This window comes from Haemaphysalis longicornis, unplaced genomic scaffold (genome assembly GCF_048455015.1).
Source record: "Haemaphysalis longicornis isolate Haplotype H1 unplaced genomic scaffold, Haemaphysalis longicornis Haplotype H1 scaffold_13, whole genome shotgun sequence".
NCBI lineage: Eukaryota > Metazoa > Arthropoda > Arachnida > Ixodida > Ixodidae > Haemaphysalis > Haemaphysalis longicornis.
In genome coordinates, this window is record NW_027526233.1 from 47250202 (window position 1) to 47255377 (window position 5176).

Sequence of the window (5176 nt, forward strand, 5' to 3'; positions counted from 1 at the left end):
AACATGCCAGCGGCCCTGTTCGAGAGGTTGAGGCTGCGTCAAGAACGAGAACTTGTTTTGAGACAACTTGCGAGAGACGGCCACATGTTTCCCACGGCACCTTACAGAACAAGATCCGAACACAAACAGCATGCTCGACGGCACGCACATGAACAAGACGACGTGGGCAAACTGGTGTACTGCCTGCTCACCACACCTCGCCCACGTAATCGACACGATTAGGGAACCGCAAGTGAAGTTCACTGCATTTGTGACGAGATCAGGGGCACCCGCTGCTCTGCCACTGAGCCAGTCAACGAGTTATATCACCCGCGGCGAGTTCCTTCCAGCGACGAGCAACTAGGCGCACAACGTCCGCAGCGCGCACAAGCCAGAACGTAGTATGTTGCTGGCACCTAATCTTCCGGTCCAGACCTACACGAACAAAATACTCAGATCGCGGAAAGCAACGGAACTTGTACGTAAGACATTTTCGCGCCGTGCTGTCCCCGCCGCAGTCCACGCAATCAATGGCATCGCACCGGTATTGGTGAACCTGGCCACAGTGAGCCAGACGCACTGCTCACGAAACGCATCGTATGCGGCGAATGACAGCACAACAAGGTTTGGGGGAGGTTTCAACGATAAACCGGACTCACAGCGCGCTAAACGTACCAGAGGTGGCGAACTACGTCCTACCCCGGACCGATGGAGCTGACGATGGCGAACGAAACCCATTATGCACGGAACGCCACCAAGCTAGTACAAGAAAGAAATGCTATCCGCGGCATCTTCCGCTCGCGCTGGCGGATGCGGTGCAACCCTACCTGTACGTACCAGCTTTCCGGCACCCGCTGGTTCAGCCCAAATCACACGGACAGATGACATCACAATAGTGCAGGTAGGTCCATCAGCGAGCGCGCCGACCGGGCCAGCTCATGAGGCACATCCGGTCCCGAATTTACTAGATACCTGGCACCCGCTGCTCCGATCGAGACTCACCCGACAAACACCATTTCGCACGAGAGGAAGCAAAAGCGAGGAAAACGAACTCGGAACGAATAGAACGCTTTCGAGCTTGCTTCCACAGGACACATACCCACCTCAGTATTTACGAAAGAACATGCAAACCATGAAAGATTTAGCCTCGAAACGGACACTGTAAGAACAATAATGACTGGACTCGATTGCCCTACCGATGCCACGCTTACAGCGCCAAGGACAGTGGGACCGAAAGGTATAAATGAACCACGCCCGCTTTACCACCACAACGGCTTCACTTCGGAGGCAACCGTTAAGAAGCGAGCATTAAGCGGCAAGAATTTGGACCGATCAGCCGAACGCCACGCCACTGCACACTAAACGAAAAGACAAGCTGCTCCCGCACCATACCCAATGCAGACCTCAATCAAAGCGACCTACTGAACACGCCGAAATATGCCATCCCCGCACACCGTAGCTTGCCACTGGACAAAATATATGCTTAAGCTCCCACATGCATCAAGCTCGTAAGAAGCTAGAACACAATTGTCGACTCAAAGGATGTGACTAACACAACGCCGTAAACACTGCAGAGTTTGTGGCCGACGAAGTGAATACCAAGTTACGCAAAAAAACAATTTACCATGTTCCCGTAAGGGGAACCCTGCGGAGGATGCTAAGCAGCAGTGGGAGTTGGTTGGTGTGTAAGCAGAGTTTAAGTAGAGTGGGTAGATTTGTAGTGCGGTGTTAGGATGTGAGGCGGAGAATAGAGAGACGCGCATGTCCAGTAGAGGTATGGACGGCGTAACAACAAGGGAAGGAACAGGCTCGACCATAAGCATCCTACGGGAAGATGGTGTAACCTTATTGGAGGGGAAGGGGGTGTTAGAGTGTAGAAGCACTAGAGAAGAAGAGAGAGAGAGAGAGAGAGATGTTGGAAGTGTTATGAGCATGTATTTATTTAGGCATTATCATGATCATGCTCAACGTAGGTGTCTTCGAGCTGTGGTTGGCGTTCCGCTTTGATTATGACCGCATTATTGTCTCTGAAATGTAAAGGCAAGGGCTGTTGTGGTGGATTAACCCTAAAGTTGCTGAAGATGAGTTCGAAGCACGTTCCACGGATGGTTGTGGGCTGAGCACTTGTAATCACGGCCCGCCGAGACTCGCCGGCGCACTGCGCCGCTGACGACGATGACAAGTCGAAGCCGCTTGAAACGTGCTCATCTCGTGCTGGCCCAGGAACACACCAGCAACGTTGTCGCTCCAGGAGCCGTTAAAGGTAAGACATCACCGGGCCGCCAGCAAGTCGAACATGCGCAGTGGGGGTGTGGACGGCACAACAACAAAAAGGTGGGGACATAGCCCCGACTATGAGAAGCTTCACATGTAAAAATCAAGCCGATTAAAAGTATACCGAACCTCATCGAGACAATTGCCCTCTTAACGAAGTTTCCTGTAACCGGAAAAACGAAAAACAAACGAAAGTGTCGAGACACTGAATAAGCGGACAATGATCTGGTTACAAACGGACATCAATCTAGGCGGACACTTATTTGTGCTTGAGAACAGAAAAAAACTTAAGGAGAAGCGTGCCAGCTAGCTCCGGCGATTCAGAGAATATCAGCGCCCTAATAAACGAAAGCGGAAGACGAAAGCTGCGTTCGAAGACACGCAGAAAACCGCAATTTAGGTCTACTGCCGTACCGAGTGCCTCCCAGCCCCCAGAGAGCACGACGCACCCCAGACTTCGTTATTTTATTTATGAGAACACAGAGAGACACTTGACGCAAAGCGAGTGTTTACGTTCTTTTTTGCTTCCTCACTGTACGTGCGTTTCCGCAGTGAGTCGTCCTATGACATTGAACCACTTGAGACGTTTTCTTCCCGTGCTTCGCTGTCTTGATATATATGCAATTTCGGATTTCGAACTGAAATAACCATTTATTTTTTTTATCTTTTAGCCTTTCACTTGAGCCACGACCGAGCTAACAGCACAGATAGTTTGAGTACTGATGAGTACAAATACAGTACTCTTGAAGACAGATTGAGTTCGGGTACTCATGTGTACAGATTGCCTTGTAATGACGACAGATTGAGTACTAATGAGTACAAAGTGAGTACTAGTACTCGTGAGTAAAGAGGAGTACATAGGCTCGCGAGAGTAAATTGAATATGAGTTGGTGACTACAGTATACGTATGAGTGCAGAAGAACTGAGTTGCGTACGAGTACTCTTTAGGACAAATGTGTTCGAGAACAAGTGAGTACGATTACAAATGAGTATGTGGTGATTGAATAGGAGTGATTCTGAAAACAGACGAGCTTTTTTGGTGTGAGTTTGAGTGAGTACAGCGTTAGGGAATAAAATTGTGATTGAGTTTGAGTGAGTTCTTTCTGTTTGGGCGAGCTATGGTGTAGAGAGCTAACCTGAACATCATTCAAATTACTTGAGAAGAAGCGGGACGTTTGTAGAAGTTTGAGGATAACAAATGTCCTTAAAAGGTGTTGATTTCTTCCCTCCTTGGATGATTTGACATTTATTAGTAACCAAATAAAGAAATGTGGAACTTCCTGTTGATAAATGTTAGTGAAGTGCTGGTAAACAAGCAATCGTGAAGTATTTTGAAAGATGATGGCGATAAGTTCGGTTAACTTTTGTATGTACCCCTTGTAGTATAAAAATAGCCAAACTAGCGCTGTATACCACTCCACTTCCCTGCATATTAGTTTCAAAGCGTTTTCGGTATGCGCCTATACGCCAGTCACTACGTTAAAGGGGTCGGGTGTTCGGTTGAACTGTAAAACGTGGCAATAACTGCTTAGCAACCAATTTAATTGTCAACCGCCAAAGGAAGAAGCTTCTCTGGAATGGAAGACGCCGTAGTGCCCAATATCATGAACAAATTACAGGATTACTTACGACACACAATCCTGCATAATTCCCCGACGAAGCAAAGCGGCGCAGACCTACTTCCCATTTTTTTTTCGAAGTATTCGGGATGCGTTATCATCTCGTCTTGCACAGCTATTATGTTCGACAGGCCGGATTTGGCCGCCTTCAGCTCAACTCTGCTGTACAATAAAATGTTTTTTTAAGGTATCTCACTTTAATAATATAAATGCAGTATTTTTACAGCAGGGCAGTGCGCAATGCTCTCATTGTTGCTTAGATAAAAAAATTAGCATTGGCTTAGCCCGGCTATGCCAGGATATACGTAGCGTGAGCTAGGGATCAGCACCCGTACTCCAATAGGATTGGATTTCAATCAAACACAATCCACTTTATACCAATCCAATCCAATTGGATGCAATCTAAATCAATGCAATCGAAGCCAATCCAATACAATCCAATCAAGTCCAATCCAATCCAAGCCAATCCGATCCGATCCAAACCAATCCAATGCTTTACGCGCGCAGAACGGCCCTTCATGGCATACGCGAAACCGCTCAACCTCGGCCAGTGTAGCTTCCGCTACAAAAACGTTTGTGATTGTGCGGCGTAACATAACACGCACATGAAGTCACCAGCTGTACTTGATTTGCACTGCTTTAAGCATCCTCACGTTTTCCGGATCAGAGCTGCGGATAAGTGCAGAGGTTTCCCGTAGTGCACGCGTGCACCGAAATGCCAACTAAAGTGACGCTATTTTGTGCCACACGATTCAAAACAAAATAAAAGTGTAAGCTACGGACTGGAATGCTTGGGAACACCGAGTAACGGAAATTATGAGAGTTGCAGATGCAGCTTTGGATAAGGTGTTGTACGGTGACAGCGTTAAACTAAAACGAGCACTGAGCGGCGTTTTATTCGGCATTACTGCTTTCGTATTGGGAACTTTTAGGAAGTGCTTAGTAGTTCTCGCATTTTTCGCATGCACGTAAAGCATACATATTTATTTAGAAAACTGTAAAACCATGTCACGATTCGAAATATATTTCGTTGCAAAAAGGAAACTTTGTGGTACCGAGCAGTGGAGTTAGTCCTTGTTGGCAGTTATTGTTGGGACACAATCAGTATTAAACGGTAATGAAATATCAAAAGTTCTGCTCTGCTTTCTGTCATGATGTTTACGTATGGATATACATGGTTATGCGAAATGTTATGGCTCGCGTTTTATTATTCACCTGCTCACTTTTTTGTTTAGGGGAGTCTTCTAATGCCTGCGCCATGTGGGTAAGGGAAGATGTCAGGGAGAAGCCGCCGAAGTGTTGCC